Consider the following 14,556-nt stretch of genomic DNA (forward strand, 5'->3'; position numbering starts at 1 on the left):
GGCTCCAGAGTCTATGGTCAGAATTCTCCTTCCAAGGACAAGGTTCAGTTTTGAGCAGAGAATGTCTCACTGGCTCCTTCTTCTCTTAGCAGATATCTTCTGAAAGCCTCCTTGGCCCAACTGCAAAGAGAGATCTGAAAAAAACTGATGGTGGTTACTTAGCAAGGTCCACTTCTTTGAAGAAATCAACTTTCTCTGATAACAGACTCCAAGATGTCATGGAATGATGTTTTCCAGAAACTATCATTATATTTCAGAATACAGTGAAACCATTTTCCTGTATTTCCAGAAACCTAGTACCACTGATAAGATACATAGCTTGTTATCTTAGCCAGTACCAGACCGAAATAGAGGCTTTGTAAACAGAGATCACGGGAAGTTAGAGATTTCCTGACTTCCTTCATGTAATGTAAGAAGCAGCTACAATGATATTTATATGCTCACTATTATAAAATAAAACTTGTAATAATATTCATGGCATTCCCCGACGGTGCAGTAGGTGAAGAATTCACCTGCAATGCAGGAGACCCAGGAGATGTGGGTTCGATCCCTGGGTTGGGAAGATCCCCTGGGGAAGGAAACGGCAACCCACTCCAATATTCTTGCCTGGGAGATCCCATGGACAGAGAAGTCTGGCAGGCTACAAAAAATTGGACATGACTGAGCAACAACACACACAAACACACACAAATAAGGTCAGTTATATATATTTACAGCTGTATATACTTACCTATTATGAGTATTAAAAAACACAAAGCTTACCTTGGACCCATGAATTCTTTACAGACATCCTTTTCTCAGCATTGAGTCGAAGAAGGTTAGGAAGTCAAGGTACCTTTGCATTTAAAGGTTGAATCTCTCCTTAACAGGAGCCTATTCTCATTTCTGTGATTTCTGAGTAAGCTATGAATGAACCCTGGATGAAGCAATGTTAAAAGGACCATAAAGAAAAGACTTAACTAGGACAATGTATTAAAATACTAACTTAATAGAGCTTTTGAACTAGGCCAAATGTGCCTTTCAGATATTTTCATAAACTTTCCGTTGATTTCACCACTGGGATTTGCAAGTGAGAACTTGAGGACAAGATTTGTCCTAGTTGTTTTTCCCTCATGTTGACCCTTCAGTCTCTAGTTAAATGCTTTCCAAATTAAATATTTCTGGACTTATGTAAACCTAGTGTTTTAAAGTTGCATTTTACCTGCTTCCTAGAAAGTGGCTCTGATTTACATGCAGTCTTGCTAATATAAAATTTTATTATTGCAAACTAAAAATAAGTATTTCTCTATCATTATTTATCATAGTAAATTCTGCTCTAGTGAAAAAAATGAATGTCAATGTATCATGATGATTCAGTTGTGTGTTTTCATTTTACATTAGTAGAATGTGTTGCAATGAAGGACATGTCTGTAAATACAAGAACACTTAAGGCATTCTGTACTCAAAGTGTTCTCAAAGTAATTATTCCCATATGAGTTATATCTCAACAAGTAAATGTACTGTCATTTTCATCAAACAGCTTGACTTTGTATTACTATAGAAAAAATGAACCTGGCTAGTGCCTATCTCATAAATACATGGAAAGAAGTCATTTTAAACCTAGCCGAAAATAGATCAGAATTGGAAATACTGTGTTGTGATACAGAAAAATAATCTGAGAACATACTAGCTAAGAAACCTATAGTTTCATTTTTCATTTCAATTCTTTACATTTTCTATCAGAATTTGTGGTATTTCGTGCCAAATTCTCTTCCTAAAAAACAACAACAACAAAAAATAGCATCTCTTCTCTATAAGTAATCTATCATCTACAAGTACATCTATCATCTATAAGTAATAACGATCGCTAGGTCCTAAGTTTCCTAGTCTAAAGAAGTAATAGAATTAATTGATTCTACTTACATCTAAAAATTAAGACCAGAAAGGAACTTAAGCATGGAGAGAAGTCAAATAATTAGAGAATAACTACTGATTATAGGCCTGATGGTTGTATGGTATATAAAAGGAAATATTTGTGTGAATTAGGAGTCTTTAGAAAGTATTGGAGAAATCAAGAAAAGAAAAAGGAAGTGGAAGGGTCCCAAAGATTCAGTTTATTTTCAAGATAATTTTACTTAAACTATAGTGGCCATAAGGAGGTAGAAATAGGTTCCTTATCCAAAGAAAAGTATCCTGAAGCTAGTTTCTAGGATCCTCCAATTTCATCAAGTCTGGGTACATAAAGCAGATGTATTTGCCTTACAATAAATAGTGTTATTACGACATGCAACTGGAATCAATTAGCCAACTTAAATTCTTGATACTGTTGTTTAGTCACTGAGTCGTGTATGACTTTGCGACCCTATAGACTGTAGCCTGCCAGTCTGTTCTGTCCATGGTATTTCCAAGGCAAGAATACTGGAGTAGGTAGCCCTTTCCTTCTTCTGGGGATCCTCTCAACCCAGAGGTCGAACCTGCGTCTCCTGAGTTGACAGGCATAATCTTTACCACTGAGCCACCAGGGAGGCCCTGAATTCTTGACACCTGATGGAAAATCATGCATACTTTACATAAAATTATTATTAGCCCAGCCCTCTTTATACTGTCATCATTCTGACTTGAACCTATTCTGCAATTTCTTAAGCACATGATAAACATTACTGAGCCTGTACCAAAAAATAAATCCTAAGAGACTTTGCCAAAAACGTGCTAGCATGGAAAATAGGGATTGTCTCTTTGTACCAGTGCAACAAGATTTGATTCACCTAAAGGCCACTGTAATATATTTGAAATTCTACAGTATTTCTTTATTTTAAGGAGTATGATAGCCATTGCTTTTAAAAGCGGTTGTTTATCACTATATGATGACTGTATAGTAGTAGAGCTGAGGATTCTCTTAATTCTTCATGGAACAGCTTCAGCGCTGACTTCATCACTTGATGAATTCATTTCTCTTGGCAAATCCCTTTGAGTTAGAGACAGAGACATCAATATTCTAGAAGTTCACTACAGCTATTCCTCCCAGTACCAGAAAGCACATGCATCTAGTAAAACAGTGAAATCCTCTCCGGGAAGCTGTGTCAAATTATGGGATTCTATTTTCTTTGCTTGTTGATGGCATCCTTGTGTGTGTGTTCAGTTCAGTTCAGTTGCTCAATCGTATCTGACTCTTTGCGACCCCTTGAATCACAGCACGCCAGGCCTCCCTGTCCATCACCAACACCCGGAGTTCACTCAGACTCACGTCCATCGAGTCAGTGATGCCATCCAGCTATCTCATCCTCTGTCGTCCCCTTCTCCTCCTGCCCCCAATCCCTCCCAGCATCAGAGTCTTTTCCAATGAGTCAACTCTTCCCATGAGGTGGCCAAAGTACTGGAGTTTCAGCTTTAGCATCATTCCTTCCAAAGAAATCCCAGGGCTGATCTCCTTCAGAATGGACTGGTTGGATCTCCTTGCAGTCCAAGGGACTCTCAAGAGTCTCCTCCAACACCACAGTTCAAAAGCATCAATTCTTCAGCACTCAGCTTTCTTCACAGTCCAACTCTCACATCCATACATGACCACTGGAAAAACCATAGCCTTGACTAAGTGGACCTTTGTTGGCAAAGTAATGTCTTTGCTTTTGAATATGCTATCTAGGTTGGTCATAACTTTTCTTCCAAGGAGTAAGCGTCTTTTAATTTCATGGCTGCAATCACCAACTGCAGTGATTTTGGAGCCCCCCAAAATAAAGTCTGACACTGTTTCCACTATTTCTCCCATCTATTTGCCATGAAGTGATGGGACTAGATGCCATGATCTTCGTTTTCTGAATGTTGAGCTTTAAGCCAACTTTTTCACTGTCCTCTTTCACTGTCATCAAGAGGCTTGTTAATTCCTCTTCAGTTTCTGCCATAAGGGTGGTGTCATCTGCATACCCGAGGTGATTGATATTTCTCTTGGCAATCTTGATTCCAGCTTGTGCTTCTTCCAGCCCAGCGTTTCTCATGCTGTACTCTGTATAAAAGTTAAATAAGCAGGGTGACAATATGCAGTCTTGACATACTCCTTTTCCTATTTGGAACCAGTCTGTTGTTCCATGTCAAGTTCTAACTGTTGCTTCCTGACCTGCATTTAGGTTTCTCAAGAGGCAGGTCAGGTGGTCTGGTATTCCCATCTCTTTCAGAATTTTCCACAGTTTATTGTGATCCACACAGTCAAAGGCTTTGGCATAGTCAAGAAAGCAGATATAGATGTTTTTCTGGAACTCTCTTGCTTTTTCGATGATCCAGCAGATGTTGGAAATTTGATCTCTGGTTCCTCTGCCTTTTCTAAAACCAGCTTGAACATCAGGAAGTTCATGGTTCAGGTATTGCTGAAGCCTGGCTTGGAGAATTTTGAGCATTACTTTACTAGCATGTGAGATGAGTGCAATTGTGCGGTAGTTTGAGCATTCTTTCGCTCAGTTGTGTCTGACCCTTTGCAGCCCCATGGACTGTAGGTAATCCTCCAGGCTCCTCTGTCTATCCTATTCACCAGGCAAGAGTAGTGGAGTATGTTGTCATTCGCTTCTCCAGGGAATCTTCCCAACCCAGGGATCGAACCTGGGTCTCCCACATTGCAGGCAGATTCTTTACTGTCTCTGCCACCAGGGAAGCACCCAATGGTATCCTCTTCGCATATAATTTTTTAGCTCCAGTGCAAGAGAATCTAGGAGTGAAGCTACCAAAAGTTATCCTTTCAGAAGCAATTGTGTAAAAGACTAAGTGTAGATATTTTGACCAAAAGAGAGTTTTTTTTTCTTAAACTTGAGAAAACTGAAATCAAATGTCAAAAGCTTGATAGTATACACATGTGTATGAGTGCTAAGTTGCTTTAGTCATATTCGACTTTTTGCGACCCCATGGACTGTAGCCTGCCAGGCTCCTCTGTCCACGGATTCTCCAGGCAAGAGTACTAGAGTGGGTTGCTATGCCCTCGTCCAGGGAATCTTCCCAACCTAGGGATCAAACTTGTGTCTCTTATGTCTCCCTCATTGGCAGGTGGTTTCTTTAACACTTGTGTCACCTGGGAAGCCCATATACTACTGAAACTATGTATGAAATAGATGACTAGTTAGAACCTAATGTAGAGCACAGGGAACCCTACCCTCAGTGCTCTGTGGTGACCTAAACGGGAAGGAAACCTAAAAAATAGGGGATATATGGTAAACATACAGCTGAGTCACTTAGCTGTACAGCAGAAACTAACACAACTTCATAAAGTAACTGTACTCCAAAAAAATTAATTAAAAAAAAGAAAGAAAAGAAAGTCAAGTTTCAAGTGAGAAGGAGCAACTTCCAGTATTAAAGATCTATCATAGGACTCATTAGACTCAAATTCAGATTCTCAGAAGAAGCAGATCATATAAGCAGCCACTCAGACTGAATTATGCTTTTTTCCAGTCTAATTTCTGCTGTGCGTGCAGGCAGTTGCAGAGGAGGGGTGATCATCACCAATACTGTCACAGGCCCCCCAGTCTCTTACCAGCCTTTGCCTCAAGGCATCGAGGAAAGATGCCCCACTCCTTCTGTTAATCTCCAGTGACCTTCCCCCTTCAAAGCTGTCCATGACGGTGTGATAGTAACCCTGTTTCATCCAGGTGCCCCTGTTGGCACACAGGAAAAGGGGGGTGTGCAGAGTGTGGGTACCTGCTGGTCCCTTGTCCCTTGGCCTTTTCTCTCTGGCCCATCAATACAACCAGTTGAGAGATTTTCAACCTGTGAGATGCTGCGAACTCAGAGATAAAATGCCTTCCATGGAACTCAGAGATAAAATGCCTTCCGTGGCTGAGGCTCAGAAAGGAGGTGAAAAAGCCTGGAGTTATTAGGAAGAATCTCCATGGAGTAACAGAAAGCCCCACTTCATCCTAGCCCCACACTTGGAGACTCCCAGTAAAAATACAAGGTGGAAGGGTGGAAGAAGGGCAGATTCAGCATGACTGGCAAAAAAAAAAAAAAACCACAAAAAAACCTGGCCTGCCTCTGGCTCAGATCTTGCAGAATAACAACTCTGCCAATAAATAAGGCCTCTTGCCAGAAAGACTGGCCAAAAATGTTCTATTGGGAGTTGGGGGAGGGAAGGTCCTACCAACCCTCCAGAGAGCCAGGGAAGCGTGACTGATGCTATCCACCTCTGGGGCCCACTACTCTCCTCATTCAGAAAGCCTTCCCTCCAGCTGGTATGTCCCTCTTCTCAGTTATTCTAGCAGGAGTGGAGGGGGGTTCTTTCAGTCCTAACTATAAGCAGGTTGTAATTAGATTTGTTCCCATCCCAACACAACCACAGCCTACACAAGGTAGGCTGGCCGGGCGGGGCAGGTCGTTGGTGGCTAATGGAACATTTTGTGATACCTTCTCTAAGATTCCAATATCTAAAAGGCTCACCAGTACCCAAGGCCATAATTCTGCAGTTGTTTTGAACACTCTTCAATTGTGTCCTAGACGGCCAAGAGCTGGAGTCAGAACCTAGAGCGGGAAGTGGTGTCTCCCCCACCTTTTGCGGAATCGATCCAGGGATGATGACTAAGGGATGATTTCCCCATGTGGTGTCTGACCTTTCCTCTCGCCATCTGCTTACTTCCTCATCTCCAGCTCGTCCCACTCACAGCGTCCCAGTAGAGTTATAAGAGCTGTAAGGAAGGCTTCCTTCCAGGGCCTCCCCTGGTGGTCCAGTGGTTAAGACTTCACACTTTCAGTGCAGGGGGTGTGGGTTCAGTCCCTCTTCAGGGAACGAAGATTCCCACATGCCTCTGGGGTGGCCAAAAAGTCTTTTTAAAAAAAAGGTTTCCAGAGGTCCATGTCTTCCCATCCGTGGATTTCTGGCCACAGCCATAATCAGGCCTTTTCTTTTCTTCTGGGATAGCAGGGAGCGAGCCACTGGAGTCCCAGGGCCAGCGCTCATGCTCAACCTCAGCATCAGCCAGTGCCCTCTCTGAGATGGGGAATCTTGGCATCCAAGGCCTTCCTTTCTGTGTGATCCTCTCCAGGGTGACCTGGAAGGCTTTGGAAGATTGGGGAGCAGGACTTCCTACAACACTTGGGGAAACTTAGCTGCCTGGTAACCAGAGAATGCACTCATTGTGTCCTCCATTTTGAAGCTGGTGCTTCCTTTTCTTTGAATCCACATCCTACTGGTTTTGGACATTGGCTAATAGAGTACCCTGTGCTTTGGGGCTTCCCAGGTGGCTCAGAGCTAAAGAATCTCCCTGCCACGCAGGAGACATAGGTTTGATTCCTGGGTCGGGAAGATCCCCTGGAGAAGGAAATGGAAATCCATTCCAGTATTTTTGCCTGAAGAATCCCATGGACAAAGAAGCCTGGAGGGCTACAGTCTATGGGGTTGCAAAGAGTCAGGTGTGACTTGGTAATTAAACAACAACCTATGTTTTGGGGGTTTTATTTCCCTGCAATTTTTGAGATTTTGGCAGTTTGCCATAAAAACATGACAGAATTTTTGAGGCTTTGTCTTTTAGTATTGTGACCTTTTTCTTGAAAGCTAATTTTGATGTGAGGAAAAGATATGGCATCTGAAGATTTGTATGGAAGAAGGAACCAAGATAAAGGGTTAAAAACAGATAAGGTGTAAAGTGCTATTTTTTTTAAACCAGTTTCCCTAGTCTTATGTAAGTTAGGCAATCAATTAATTGCTTGTGTTTTGATAAGATAACTATGTTTATATAACTATATTTTTAAGTACTGTTTAAGTACTTTTAAAGATATTGATAACTATATATTGTTTTAAAAGTACTTTTCAGATCATTTGAGCAAATTCCCACATAGAAAAACTAAGGGGAATCTTATCTCCCAAATTCTACTAACATTCCCTATTTCTTACTTGTAATTCTGGCATTCTGGCCTTTTAAAATTTTGTCCTTGACATTTACCTGAATAAGCTTTTCCAGCATCTTCATTGCTGCTTTCTGTATGCATTAAGGCTCTTCAGGTTCCAAATGAGGTTTGTTCCTAGTTTCTTAATTCTTAAATAATGGCATCTGCCCTAACCATTTTGTAGGAAACTGAATGTACATATTAATCTGTAATCATGGAGAATTAACAGTTCTTTTCAAAATTTTAATGTGCACCCACCAGATTTTCTCCTGGTGAAATGACTCATTTTCTGCACACTTCACTGCTGAGATTGTATAATTAAGATAATGCTAACTCATTCCAATGAAACGCTAGAACCTTAGGATATATGAGACAGGCTTATGCAACAGTCTTTCATATTTTAATTCAGAAAAACACGGATATGACTATTCCCTGATTGAAGTAAAAAACTGTATGGCTCCTGAAGGCTTTTTTAAAAACTCCATACATTTATTCATTTAGCTGCACCAAGTGTTAGCCGTGGCATCAGGATTTTCCTTGAAGCATGCAAACTCAGTTCTGTCCTGTGTGATCTAGTTCCCTGACCAGGGATCGAACCCGGGCCTCCTGCCCTGGGAGTGCCTAGCCACCAGAGAAGTCCCTCCTGAAGACATTTGAGTGACAAGGGAAAAGAATATTTAACTAGAAGTGCCACAAGTCCAATTCTGCCTTTACTAGTACTGTGGAACCCCAAGAAATTCCCTTGGCCTCTCCAGACTCCATTATCTCATATGTAAATGGTGGGCTATCTTCATGAAGCCTATTTGCCTTCATCATCTGATGAAAGCTAATGGAATGGCAGGAGAAACATTCTCATAGCCATAGTTTTGTAGTGAATTTTAGGTATTTGCATACCTAAGGTTAAGAATGTCTGCACAGGGAGATACAGTTCCCCCCACATCTTGCATTAAGCCTTGGGCATTGCTAGTGGCACTGGTTTCTTACATTTTCTTACTCTATTCACAGGGTTAGCGGCTGAAGATGAGAAATGACAAATGGGTTCTGTCGCTATCTTATATCCATGGCAACTTTGAATACTCTCAACTAGTCTGTAAGGATAAAACTTGAGATATTTACATAACGTAAAAATGCGGTTGACAATGGAATGATCCTATTACTGCTTCAGTGGATTTAGTTTGACTGCCTTTGGCACTAGATGAAAATTTTCTGGAGCCTGCAATGGAATACTCAAGGAGAAAGTCCCCTGGAAACTAGGACGTGCTCTTCAAATGTGAGCAACTGTTTCCTTTTTATTTGTTAATGACAGATTTATACTATAAAGAGCATAAGATTTTTCAATGGCAATATTCCTATATGCCCAATCTGAGCCAAGCTCATTAACTAACTTGCTGGATCTAGGGGAGATCAATCTACTCTAAGCTCTGTTGAAGAATTATAAAACTGGTAACAGAATGACATCTTTATTTTCCCTTCTCTTATTGTCAACTTTTCTTCCTTCTTTAAATGTCACTTGATCTCTTGAAATGCCAGATACTAGCCCGTGAGCTGCAGTACAAGGCAGGTGTCATTTAATTCCATAGTGCCTGAGTTAGCCTGTATTTTGATGTCAAAAAGGGCTAATGTTGGCAACTTCATCTGCTTCCACCTGTACATGCACTGTGTAGCCCATTCTACAGAATCAACCAAGTGCCCATTTCCTGGCAGCTACTATACCAAATGCAGTGAACTTGGTCTTCCAGGAGCTCACGTCATTTTGGAGGGAGACTGACACCCACACTAAAAATGGTAACAGAGTGTGTTGCCTTCTTCTTCGGCCTGCAAAGGTGGGTAGACGAGAAAGTGGGGAGGACAGGATGAGTCAGTCTCCGGGGGTCCTTGTGAACCACAGACAAGTCAGGAGTCCAGACCTGCTGATGTCTTCTACAGTGTGTTGTTCAAAATTGAGTCTCAGAGAGTGAGAGTGTCTTGCGAAGGTTGATAAATCAGTTAAACCAGTACTAGAACTCAAGGTGCCTTACCAGATGCCTTCTCAGCAAGGGCAAGGTTGCCTCCAATGAAAGGAAATTGGTTCTTGGGGGTAACAAAATTTAGATCTTACAATTTGTTGTTATTGTTCAGTCGCTAAGTCCTGTCTGACTCTTTGTGACTCCATGGATTACAGCATGCAAAGCTTCCCTGTCCTTCACTGTCTCCCAGAGTTTGCTCAAACTCAAGTTCATTGAATTGATGATGCCATTCAACCATCTCATCTTCTGCCACACTCTTCTTTTGCCTTCAGTCTTTCCCAGCATCAGTGTCTTTTCCAGTAAGTCAGCTCTTCACATCAAATGGCCACAAAACAGTCGTCTCCAAATGGCCAAACTGCTTAAATACATATCTGTGATATTATATTTTCATGGGATGGGCGGATGAGTACAGAAAAAGAAATATCTAGAAAGACTTTTCACAGAGTAGGGGACAATCATTGTTTTAACAAACTGACTTCACTGTGGTGGTTTCATGAATATGAGTCCAAACTCATCAAATTGTATGTATTAAATAAATACAGGTTTTAACATGTCACTTATACTTCAATAAACCTGTTTTTAAAATGTTGAGAAGCACTTCCTTACATCCAGATTACTGTTTTTTTCTGCTATATTACATAACAAATTCAGTAATAAACATCCTTCTACATTAACACCTTATCTTTATCCTTGTCTTGAATATTATTTTGTCTAATTTTCTTTATTCCCATTTCTTCTCTATTTTTTCTTTAACTCTTTATTTTTTTTCCATCCAACCATTACGAGTTGGTTAATATGTTGCTACTGAATTACTTATATTCAGACAGTATACCCTCTGATATGGCTTTACTAATACTGTGAAACTTATGTAAATGAACAGATGTAGGAGGCACACTCCCTTAACTTTATTCTCTAAAACCACATCCATATTTAAAAACCAAAATTCATAAAAGCATCCTAGTTTATTGGGAAAATATTTTATGGTTATACTTATCATAGTAAACATTAATGAGCAATGAACACCAAGTGACGGTTGTCTTATTTTTACAAAACAAAGGAACTGAGGTACCAGTGACTCAAAGTCACACTCTCATAGTCAAGACCACATGTTTCATAAGTGGCAGGTTCTGAACCTGGCAGTCTGACTCCAGAGTACAAGTGTTTCCCTCCACACTATGGTGGTGATTATGACACAAACTTGGAGGCAGTCTGGGCAGTTGCACAGCTGAGTTCTTATTTCCTTGGTAATGCTAGTGTAGGAGGATTGTAACTCAGTTCTGGAGGTCATCTGTACATGTATTTTCCAGGAGCCTGGAAAGTTTAGGGAGCTGAAATAGTGATGGGATGGGGTGTGGTAGGGTCATAAAGAACCTGACACAAACGTGGAGTTAAGAATTTTGAAGAAGACAGACAAAACCCTGCTGGGCAGTTTGTATATGTGCTTTGGAGGTCAAAAGCTAAGAGCAGTTATGGGCCAGAAAGTTCGAAGCATGGCTAATGTTGAACTAGCTACTCACAAGTAAAGTTGCAGAGAAGCTGTCATGTGGTCTACGTCCTAGTGACAAACACTAGGCCACTCAAGACTCTTGTATAAGGTCCTGTTCATCTTCATTAAAGGCAGCATGTCAGAGTCCTATGAGGGGCAGATGCTAAGCCACAGTCAGACGTGTGGGAGGTATATTGAGGGAAACAAGTGTGACCTATGAAGGCTTAGATAGCTGAGGAGAAGGGAGCTCCTTCAGGCTGTGATGAGGTCTGACAGCTGTGCATAGAGAGAGAAAAGGAAAGATGATTGGGTAGAAATAGTCACAGGTTGTTTGAAGCAGCTCTGAGAAAAATCTCAGCCAGGCCAATGAAAATCCAGCAGAGTTTAACCTTTAGACATCAAACAGCCCAGCTCTAACATCCCTGCCTTGTTCTGTCTTGGGCTGGAAGGAATGGCCTTCATGTAAATGCCACAGAAAGCCAGATATGTGGCCTCCAGAGCGGCTGGTGCACTGAGCTCTTCCTAGCAGCGTCTCTTGAAGGCGGTCTGTGTGGTGCATCTCCATGACCATCTCCACAGGCACTTACTCTGGGTCATTTTCAAACACCTCACAAAGGGAGTGCCATCATCCCCACTGAAAGAGGGATACATGCTCAGAGAGGCTAAGCAGCTTTCCAGAAGTCACACAGTCTGTAAATGGCCAAGATAAAACTTGAACCCAGTTCTTTCTGTTTCTACTCAAGCATGTCCTCTTTAAGACATCTAAAACTTTACTGAGGTCTTACAAATTCTTAAAAGTAGGCAGGGGGCCTTCCCTGGTGGTACCAGTGGTTAAGAATCCACCTTGCAATGCAGGGGACCTGACATGACATGGAGCAGTAAGCCTGTGCACTGCAACTACTGAGGCCGAGTGCTGCAACTAAGACCCAGTGCAGCCAAATAAATACATAAATAAATGAATACTTAAAAAAAAAAAAGTAGGTAGGGGATGCTTTGTATTACCCTGGAGCATAAGGGGAGGAGTCTTAGATCATACAGCTTCATGGAGAGCATAAAGGACGTAAATCAAATTAGCAGAAATGGGATGTGATCAACGTATACATTCTTGGATTTAAAATTAAAGGTTTTAATCATTCATAAGGCTCCCTGAGACTTTATTTTCTTGGACTCCAAAATCACTGCAGATGGTGGCTGCACCCATGAAAGATGCTTCCTCCTTGGAAGAAAAGCTGTGACCAACCTAGACAGCATATTTAAAAGCAGAGACATTACTTTGCCAACAAAGGTCCATCTAGTCAAAGCTATGGATGTATGTCATGTATGGATTTGAGAGTTGGACTATAAAGAAAGCTGAGCATGGAAGATTTGATGCTTTTGAACTGTGATGTTGGAGAAGACTCTTGAGAGTCCCTTGGACAGCAAGGAGATCAAACCAGTGAATCCTGAAAGAAATAAGTCCTGAATACTCATTGGAGGAACTGATGCTGAAGCTAAAACTCCAATACTCTGGCCACCTGATGCGAAGAATTGACTCATTTGAAAAGACTTGATGCTGGGAATGATTGAAGGTGGGAGCAGAAGGGGACGACAAAGGATGAGATGGTTGTATGGCATCACCAATTTAGTGGACATGAGTCTGAGTAAACTCCAGGGGTTGGTGATGGACAGGGAAGCCTGGCGTGCTGCCGTCCATGGGGTTGCAAAGAGTCGGACATGACTGAGACTGAACTGAACTGAACTGAAGGCTCCCTGGTCTGTAACTTGAAAGAATTTCAGATTTGACTGACTCAAATAGTTGAATACTTTAGGTATAGGCAGGCTGATTTTCCCGAATGAGCTACTCAGCTCCTGAACGATGCTCCTAGCTCATTTAGCAATCTTGTCATGACTTAGCTTCTTACGCTGAGTCATTGTCCCATATTCAGAAACACTAATGAGGCAAAATCAATTCTATTTCATTTTGAAAAGTAGCCAAGAAAGAAAATTACTGCTAATGCTGTTGATGGAAGTGAAATGCCTAAAAAGAAAAAAAATCCTTAGCTAAAAATTGAAAGTTCTGGATAAACTAGAGTGCAAGGTGAAATTTTTGTGTAGAACATTCACATCCTGGATGGGAACACTCTGTGGTCTAATGGAGCAATAAGAAAAGGACATTTATGATGTCATTTCAAGAGATTTCTCTGGCTTCAGCCATAACTGTTTTCAGTTGGTTTTTGATGATTCTGGAACAAATGATTTCATTTAAACTTTGACTAATTTATCTTAGGCAGTGGACAAATAGGTACAATTAACATAAGAATTGTTTTAATATCTAAATATCAATTTTATTATTTTCAAAATTTGGAAAGGTAATTTTACTGGGGTGCATCTCACAAATTTCCATTAAAAAATAACAGTCTTAGAAATATTTATTTTCTTAGAAATTTTTCTTAGAACTTTTGAGAGATCTTCAAGGGGGAAAAAGGAAAAGGCCACTATACTGTGTTTTAAGGGAAAAACCATAGGTTAGGGTGGTATTTACAAATTTGGGGGATTCCTGAAGTTCCTCTACTTACCTCACATGGTAGGTACTCAGATGTTTATGGAATAAATAAGTGGTCCTCTAGAGAATGTGTTTTCTGTCTTTCTTGGTTATTTAGAATAAGCAGACACTGGAAAGGGGGAAGCATCAGTAGAAGACCCTGGTGAGCTTGGCTAGAGATGCCAGTCCCATTTCTTGTACTGGGTCAACCGGAGGCTGTCCTGCCCCTTGGAAGTACAAGACATGGCATGCAGGGCATTAGCCTCTAGGACATGGGATTAATCCTGATGGGGTAGTTCATGTGAATGGCTGAGAAGGGGAAGGTGTGGGGAGAATTGAAATGGGGTACGAAGCAGGTTCCCTGGTGGCTCAGACTGTAAAGAATCCACCTGTATTGCAGGAGACTCGGATTTGATTCCTGGGTCAGGGGATTCCCCTGGAGAAGGGAATGGCAACCCACTGCAGTATTCTTGCCTGGGGAATTCCATGGACAGAGGAGCCTAGTGGGCTACCATCCATGGACTCCAAAAGACTCAGACAAGACTGAGAAACTAACATGTTGACTTCACTTTCACAAAGCAGATTCAGAGCAGACTTCATATCCTATTAACAACCTGAAAGGTTGGGATTGTTGAGACTGATGGGTAAAATTTGCATATTTCCCTGAATGACTTTTGCATTGTGTTATATTAGTACAAGTCAGCACCTTTTAGTAT

Source organism: Ovis aries, chromosome 9 (genome assembly GCF_016772045.2).
Source record: "Ovis aries strain OAR_USU_Benz2616 breed Rambouillet chromosome 9, ARS-UI_Ramb_v3.0, whole genome shotgun sequence".
In the NCBI taxonomy this organism is placed as follows: Eukaryota; Metazoa; Chordata; class Mammalia; order Artiodactyla; family Bovidae; genus Ovis; species Ovis aries.